Here is a 9,152-nt window from a genome sequence, read left to right on the forward strand (position 1 = left end):
CGGCTTATGTTGAAGCTAATAATGAACAAGCCAGACAGGATGCACTTGACTTGTTGGATGAATAAAGAGACTTAGCAGCAGCCCGGTCAGCAATTTATCAACAGGACCTGCGTCGTTATCACAGCCGCCGGGTTAAGTCCAGGACTTTCCAGGAAGGCGACTTGGTGCTTAGGCTCATCCAGGATCTGTCAGATGCACACAAGTTATCCCCGCCTTGGGAAGGACCTTTTGTGGTCAGTAAGAACTTAAACAACAGGTCATATTACCTCATTGACGTTCGAGAGCACAAAGACTCACATAAGTCGGAGGAAGAGACCCGCCGGCCGTGGAACATTGCTCAACTTCGGCCATACTACACCTGAGCCACCTGCTCTCATCATGTACATACGTTCACATTGTATATACCATGATAAGCAATAAAGTAAGACCATCGGTCTCTTTTATTTTCAAAGACTATGTTTTTTCTCATTTTCAAAAGACTATTAAGGAGCTGATCATATTTGAATCAAGTCTAACCTTTTTTGCTCCGGCTTATGATCGTATCCGAATCTAGCTGCAAATCTCATGGTCACTTGGGGGCTTCCTGTTCAAACATAGGTCGTATTTGAACCAAAGAGAACATAGCTGTTGTAACCCTCTTGATCGGCTCAAGGCCAAAACTCACTTGGGGGCTTCTTGATCGTATCGGAATCATAGCTTAACCCCTTTTGAGTCTGACTTGGATCGTATTCGAATCAGGGTCGTTAAAAACCTCTCAAGGTCATTTGGGGGCTTCCTGTTCAAACATAGGTCGTATTCGAACCAAAGAGAACATAGCTGTCGATACCCTCTTGATCGGCACAACGCCAAAGCCACTGGGGGCTATATGGTCGTATTGAACCTTAGCTTAACCCCTTTGGTCCAGTTTACTGATCGTATTCGAATCAGAAACCCCCACCTTTTTGAATACATGATTAAATTATTTTTATCTATTGTTTGCTTTTCTGTTTCAATGCTACTGGGCTTCTTTCCTCTTCACCGGCTCGACTATTTGACAGCATAACCACCCGGGTCATTCACACCGGCGGCTGACGGATCAAAAGGTACATCCTACCAAGCTATAGTAATCATTGAGTATTCAAAAAAGCATAAAGGTTGAGTTATCAAATTCATCACCCGGGTTATTTAAACAGGCGATCTAAACATCAAAAGGAACAAGGTATGGTTATTACTTATGCGCACTTACCTGCTGCGTTAACTAAAGAGTTACTTTTAAAGCCCTTGTCATTTATTTATATTTGTCTCTGGTTCTTATTGAGGTAAATATATTGGCTATAAATTAGGTGTTTAAACCCGTTTGATTTTAAACCGCCAAGCCAGTCTTTTCTTTACACGAACAGAGTTCAAGCATTGCAGAGACAAACATTAAACGATGCATGCATTGGCATCTGGAAACACAGATTCACATAGAAGTATTTTATGCGCGATGGCATAAGCAAACATGCGGTGTTTTAACAGCTAAGTTATTACAAGGCTTTATAAGCCCATGAAGATGATCATTGTCCCTCCCTCGCCGGTTCACCGCCTTCTGTTTGCTGGAAGTTGGGTTTTGACCAGTCAAAGCCATTCACGGCCACGAATTCGGCTTCGTCGTCAATCAGGCCGGCCGGTTCAACCTCCGGAGCAAATGTATCTTCTCTCACTGGTGGGATCAAGTCTGTTACTTTGTATGAGGGAGTGGCCATCTTCTTCTTCTCACTATCAAAACCCGGCTGGTATTTATCAACATTGGTATCATCTCCAAGGCTAGTCGCCTGAGGCCGGACTCTGCGTACACAAGCCATGAAGTCATCCTGATCAAAGGGAGACCCGTCCTCTTTCACGGTGGGATAGCCTCTTGCTACGTCTGCCGGGTCTAGATCTGGCACCCAAGCCTTGGAGCGGCTTAGGGCAGTCAAGGCTCCGGCTCATGCACAGGAGCGTTTTACTTCTTGGAACCTGGCAGGAAGGATGGACAGCTTTTTCAGGACGTCGCTGAGCCGGTTGGGTCCTTGGTTAGCAGGAGAGATGGTGGCCAGAGCCCGTTGTGCGCCGATATACAATTGTTCAACTAAAGTATATACTGCCTTCAGTTTAATCAACGGGTCTTGGCTCAGATTCTTGCTTCGAGGACCTGCATAAATTTTTACACGCAAAGTCAGTTAATGGCTTATACTCCGGTTTGGCAAAAAAATACACAAAAGATCAAGTCAGACAACTTACCAAAGATAGCAGCTACCATCTGAGACACCCGCCCCTTTAACCCGTTCAGCTCTGTTGAAATCTCTTTCAGAGCTGTTTCCGCCGTCTCAGCTCATTGGGTCAGAAGTGTTTTTTCCTTTTCCCAAGTTTTCTCCTTGGCAGCAAAGCTGGTCTTCAAATTTTCTGTTGCAGAGAGGCTTATTTGCAGTTTGGAGTTAGAAGATTTGATTTCTGTCTCCTGACTTGCTAGCCGGGTCTTTGCGTCAGTCAATTGAGAGTTCAACTCAGACAAGGCATTCTGTAAAACATTCAGATGAGCCAAGACTTGGTTTCAAATTCAAATTCAAAATTCAAGTCTCAAACACTTTACAAACAAACCACTTGTAAAGTACTTGACACTTGGGGGCTAATGTATGCCAAATCAGATTTCTACGACTCTACAAAAATATTTAAAGTCCCAAGTACCTTACAAAGTAACAGCACTTGGCACTTGGGGGCTAATGTATGCAGTTCAGCAAGTTTATCAAGGTTAAACTGGAGCATTAAGTACTTTAAAGACGGTCTTAACAACAATTTTTAAGTACCGATTCACTTATGATCAAAGTGAACCGGTTCTTGGGGACTACAGGTGAAGCTTTGTTTTTATCATTGATTCAGACGTAAAAGCTTCGGCCTATATTTTACAGTCTACAGGTTATTCTGTTTCTCTCATAATCTGAAGACTTGGGGGCTGAAGGAATACTAGTAAACCAGAAAAAAACGTACCTCATACTTCAACTGAAGCTGCTTGACCATCTCAATCTCAGACTCGCGACTGGAGTGTACATGACTGAGATAGCCGGATAAAATGTCATTGGCATTGAGACGGTCACAGTTGGCAACGTCAAAGCGAACCTTCTGCCTCTCCAATGCCTCTTGCTTTGCTGTGCACCGAGCCAGCACCGTTGGGTTCCCCGGCTCAACAAAGCGGCTCCCAGTAATTTGAACATCTTGAGCAGGTGGAGACGGCGGGTCGGTTGAGCTTGACGGTCCAGCTGTAGAAGGATTCACAGTGGCTTCGTCAAAAGACGGCTCCGGAGGATTTGCTTCATTGACAATAGGCGGTGTCGTGGAATTGTCACGACAGATGTCCTCATGAAAGGACTTAGTCGTGGAGCCATCGCTACGGGTTAGCATGAAGGGGTTAAACCGGACAAGGGGACACGAGAGTTTTATACTAGTTCGGCCCCTTCGATGAAGGTAAAAGCCTACGTCTAGTTGTGATTGGTATTGCTGGGGTTTCGAAGGCCAGGGAGCGAATCCGCTTTGTCTGGCTTCGAGTTGTTGTTCTCTATCCCTGAACCGCCGCCGGGTTACCCCTTTATATACTCAGGAGGACCCCGGCCGGTCTACAGAGTCCCGAGGCTGGCTCATACAAGTGTCCGCCTCGATCTCTTCTTTCTTATCTTACAATGCAATTTTATACAATCATGGCGGTTTACTATCATGGGCCCTAAATCGCCTGCGGGCTCTGGGCCTCTAAGCTTCATCCGTAAAGCGCCATCTTCTGGGTTTCCTTGGGCTTCAGTATAGCTGAAGGTGAACCGGCCCCTCCTGGGCGGTTTACCCTCAGAGGTTATATCCTCAACATTAGGCCCCAGATTGATTTGAACCTGTTCATGTCAGTCTTCAATTCTTGAATTTCTAGCAATTCTCGTAAACCGCCATATTGTCTTCTCCCTGTGAACTTTGGTGAATCGCCATGACGTCATCTTCTGTTACTGTAGTAAATCATTGTGACATCATCCCTGTATAAATTTTTTTATAAAGATTCCCTTCTCTTTAATTAATTCCCGAAGATCGAGGCGACAGCTGCATCCTCTTTTGCCGCTTCCGACTCGTCGATTTTCGCGCCTGCTGTTTTCCCCCACTTCCTTATAAATAAAACCGGGGCGCCTTCCATTTCCCCCCTTTCCAAAACGCATCGTCTTCCTCCTCGCGACCCGAAGACCTCGAGTATCTCCGCCGCTGCCGTCGTTGATCTTCCAGTCCGCACCAACCAGGCCGCTGCATCACCCTGTTCGTACCAGATCTCTGAAGATACTCCGCCGCTGCGTGTCCCTGGTACATACTCCTTCCCGTTATGTGTTGAATCTGTATTAGGGTTTCGAAGATTCTTCGGTGTTCGTCAGTGTTCATCGGCCCTTCCTCTGCTTCTCCTTTAGCATCATACTGAATCTAGATAAACCTGATAATTTCCTCTTGCGGCCGGATCTGTAGCTTTAATCTGCCGTACTACAGCATCTTATTGTTTTTGTATAAATCCTTATCTGAATCTTCTCTGTTCTGTTTAACACCATTGTACAGCTCAGAAAAATTTGTCTCTTGAACAACGGTAGATCCAACATTATATCACCATCTTGTGAAACTTGTTTCCGCAACACTTAACAAATTTTCAGTTCGGGGTTCTGCCTCCAAAAGGCGGTTTATCCTTTAGTGTTGATAATCCGTCGTATGTCATTAGCCCTCTCTTAAACCGCCATCTAGACTTTGAACAGCCATGCCCGGTTCACTTCATACGTATACCTTGAATTGCCGGTTTAACATTTGTCAAACACATACGAACCGCCAATCGTAAACCATCCATTTTCCTTTTACAGACTTTGTAAGATGACGAAGCAATTTGCTGCTTGCAACTGGGTTCCGTCTCGGATCACAGAAACGCAAATCAATGAATATGTCACCACCAGCGCTTTAGCTTCAAAAAATGTCCTCCATTGGCGAGTTCTTGGCCCTGAGTGCCCCCCTGAACCTGAAGATCGAGAAGTGATTGTATTCATGCAACATTTAGCTCGAGGTTTCAGTCCTCCCGGATCAAAAAATTTCCGGGATGTTCTTGCCAGGCTCCAACTTCATCCTCAAGATATTGGACCAAATTCTGTGTCCAACATATCCAATTTCCAAGTATTCTGCGAGGTTTATCTGCAAGAAGAACCAACTGTCGACCTCTTTCTAGATCTCTTTCATTTAAACCGCCGGACGGAATTTTCTGATGGACCTAATACTGAACTTGCCGGTGTGTCGATTCAAAAGAGGAAAGAGGTTGAATTTCCTCACGCCAAACTTCACAGCCATCCAAAAGACTGGAACCACACCTGGTTCTACTGTCAGAATACTGCCCCTGCTGAAGAGAATCCTTTACCGGGCTACCGTCCGCACCTGCTCAGCAATAATCACCCTTTACCTCAGAGATTACCTGCCAAAGACCGACAAGCTTATGCATCTCAACTCGCCAAACTCCAGGCTCTCCTTGCCAACGGTTTAACTGGTGTTGATCTCGTCCGTTGCTGGATTTCATGGTGCATTCTCCCTTTAAGCCGCCGGCCCGGATTGATGTTTGAATATACCGGCAACACCAATGATCCACAACGGTTTAATGAAATAGAACTGACTGACGATGAAGTCAGTGAAAGTGTGAAGAAAATACTTGATGAACCGCTCGCCGCATGTACTCAAATTGGTCTGCGTCCTTTTTACGCCTCCAACAAACCGCCAGTGGTAAAGATTTTAACCTTGTACCTTTCCTGATCCTTCTCTGCTTTGACACTGCTATAATAATCCTTTTGTGCAATCCCATAGGCCAGTAGCTCCTTTTGGAAAAGGAAAACTCAAGACAAAGTAGCTAAGGCTCCTCATGGTAAGACCAAGGTCATCAAGAGAGCTACTAAAAAGAAAACTGCTGAGTCTTCAGAACCGCCAGAAGATGTTGATGACTCGGCTAAAGAGGTAAAGTTTGACTCCCTTGACTTCTATCCATATATTTTACTGATAATGATTACTCCCAGGATGATGCGGAAGCCAGCCATGCAGATCATGTTGAGGTAATTAGTCTTTCTGACCCAGAACTTGTGCCGATTCAACGATTTCGCCGTGCAGTTCGGAAAGTGAAATGCTCTCACCCTGTTGCTCATTTGGATCAAAAACTTTCTTTGAAGACACAGCAAACCGAAGGGCGTCGCACAACCCGGCACAGTGGTCAACAGGTCACTTCTTCCGGTTTACCTCATACCCCAAGCCGGAAACGTCGTCCAGAGGTTGCTTGTTCTCCTGAAAAACGTTATCTCTTGAAAGGTTTCTTCCGATGCCCTCTCAATTCATCTGATTCAATTTATCAGGCATCTTCTAATTCATCTGGCGGTTCATCAACCACTCAGCTGCCTCCACTGAAAACCGTCCCTGGGTAAGCGTGCAGTCTTCCCTTCTCTTTCATAACTCGGTTAACCATGCTAATCCTTGTTTTAATATTAGTGCTAAAGCTCGTTTGAGTAAGAAGGCCAAGACCAGTTCCCAAGGTTGTCAGAATCGCGATTTTGAATCGGATCGGAGCTCCGGTGGTAGGATCGCAAATCGTAGGATCTTCACTATCAGGATCGTAGAAACGTAGATTCTATGAACTAAAGTCATAGAATCAGAGGGGTTAGTTTGGATCGTAAAGTCGTAGAATCGTATAACAAAATCGCGATTCTGACAACCCTGCCAGTGCCCCTACCAGTGAAGTTGAACCGAAGAAAGCTCCTGAAAATCCTGATCAAAATCTTGATAATCTCATGGATGATTTTGTCCCGCCAGAGCCAACCGTCAATGCTGATCCGCTGGAAGCTGATCCGGCCATACATGAGGATACCTCAAGTCCACATGCTATACCTGCAAGTCTGGTTGCTGATCCACTGAAGTCAAGTGCTAATCCGCCAAGCCCAGCCAAAGACGATGACGTTATTATTACTGGCACTGCTTATACCGCTCCGGGTGATCCAGTTATCTTGGCAAAACATACCGCCAAGGATGAGTTTATTTCAATGGGCAAGAAGAAGACTGAAACTGATATGTCAAAATATGCTAATCTTTCTGCCCAGGATCTTCATTCCGGATTCTTGAACCGGCTTTATACAAGGCGAGACAATGAGGCTGACTTGGTAAATCTGATGAAGGAACGTTATGAGGTAAACATTTTCCTCCTTATCTTTGTATTTTCACTGCCTTGTATCATGTAGCCCCCAAGGGTCGGTTTAGCTTGTAAAAACAAAACGGGACTTTGAATTTTCAAACTGCACATTGTTGACTTTTAAGTTTTTTGAACAAACACACATTAGCCCCCAAGTGCCAGGATTGAAACTTGTATGAATCCTTGGGACTTTGAATAAGCAGTAAGAAAGAATTAATCCGCATTAGCCCCCAAGTGCCAGGATTGAAACTTGTATGAATCCTCGGGACTTTGAATAAGCAGTAAGAAAGAAACAACCCGCATTAGCCCCCAGGTGCCAAGTGTAGAACCAGTTGTATGCTTGGGACTTTTGATAAAATATTGAAATGCTCCTCTTGATTTTGGCAGGCTGACATAAACCATCAACGGACGCAGATTGCTGATCTTCAAGAGAGTATCAAATCTCATCAAGAAGAATCTTATAAAGCCAAAGATGAACTTCGAGCTGCTTTAACTTCCATAGAACGACTGAAGGAAGAATTCAAGACGGAACGTGCCAACTGGGACACTGAGAAGGGTACATTGCTAAAACGGGCTGAAGATGCCGAATCTGCTCTTAAACCGGTGGCAGAAGAGCTTTTTGGGTTAAAGCGTCAAGTGAACGCCATGACTTCTGCAGTATTTGGTAAGTACTCCTAGCAAGGTATCTGAAATATCCATCTTGTAAGGTGCCGGTTGAAATATAAAATTCTTAAACCGTTGCAGGTAGCCGCATTACTCATCTGGGCTCAGATGTACGGATGAAGCTGAAAGCAGCATATACTCTCCAGGAACAACTATACACCGGTGCTCAACGGGTTATCTGCGCAGCATCCTATGACAATCCGGCCCCAACACTGATCAAGGATACTCTGACAAGGCTATCCATGGTACCAGCACAGCTAGAAGAGGTGAAGCGATCTGCTGCCAGGGCCGGCGCTTTGTTGGCACTTACCCGAGCCAAAGCATGGATAGCTGATTTGGATCCGGTTGACCTTGCCAAAGGCTCTCCAAGCACACAAGAAAACGGGGCAGATTTTGATGATGCAGCCCTTAAAAGAGTGACAAGGAAAATGCGTCCTCTGGCGAGTCAGCTGGCAGAAGATGCTAACTTGACTGTTCACCGGTCTTATTATGATGCCAACAACAAACGGGTTAACCTGTCATCCCGGAGGCGCAAAATCTTATTCCAGGAATCCGTAAGCACACTTATGCCCCTGACATTGATCCGTCAGAACTTATCAGTGAAGAAGCTATCTTTCAGGCCTTAACCCGGATTGATTGGACCACTACAAACTTCCAGCCACTAGGTGGGGAGGAGGAGGCTGAGCCGACACCAGATGACCCATCAACTTCGCATCAACATGGTAATGAAACTTGATCCGGCAATCATAGTGATGCTCGATAAACCTTGTTCTTCTGGAAACACCATATTTTGGGCCTTCAAGCGCCTTGTAATAGGCTAGTAAAAATACTTTGATCCGTTGCCATCGTGCACTGGGATACACCTTGCTTTGATTTGTCATGTGAATTTCAGTACTGGCTTATGTATTTTTAAAATATTATGCAATCCCTGTGTCTGCATAAGGAAAATCTGTCCAGGCGGTTTACCACCGGACGGGTCAAAATACCCAACACAACTTGGTAAGCAACTATGGTTGCAGCAATAATAAATCATACCTGTGATACAAAACATTACTATCGGTTTACCAATTGTGATTTGAAGAAGGGTGAAAACCCAACCTCCACCGTGCCATGTTAGTATATATATGATATAGAGCCGGGTTGTGACGAACACCGGTCGATGGCTGGAGACAAAGTGTCAAAGCGAGACCGGTTTTGAAGGATGTCGGGTTACCTTTAATTGTATGCCTTAACAGAAGATCCGTAAGCCATACCGGGTTAAAAAACTCCAGTTTAACATAGACCTTAC

The 9,152-nt window shown here is 45.0% G+C and overlaps 1 pseudogene; it reads left to right on the top strand.

Moving 5' to 3' along the window:
* LOC125516853 overlaps positions 1–8,490 on the top strand; it is a 66,722-nt pseudogene extending 58,232 nt beyond the window's left edge.
* The last annotated feature ends 662 nt before the right edge of the window (positions 8,491–9,152 follow it).

The sequence above is a fragment of the Triticum urartu genome, chromosome 6 (genome assembly GCF_003073215.2).
Source record: "Triticum urartu cultivar G1812 chromosome 6, Tu2.1, whole genome shotgun sequence".
Taxonomy (NCBI): domain Eukaryota; kingdom Viridiplantae; phylum Streptophyta; class Magnoliopsida; order Poales; family Poaceae; genus Triticum; species Triticum urartu.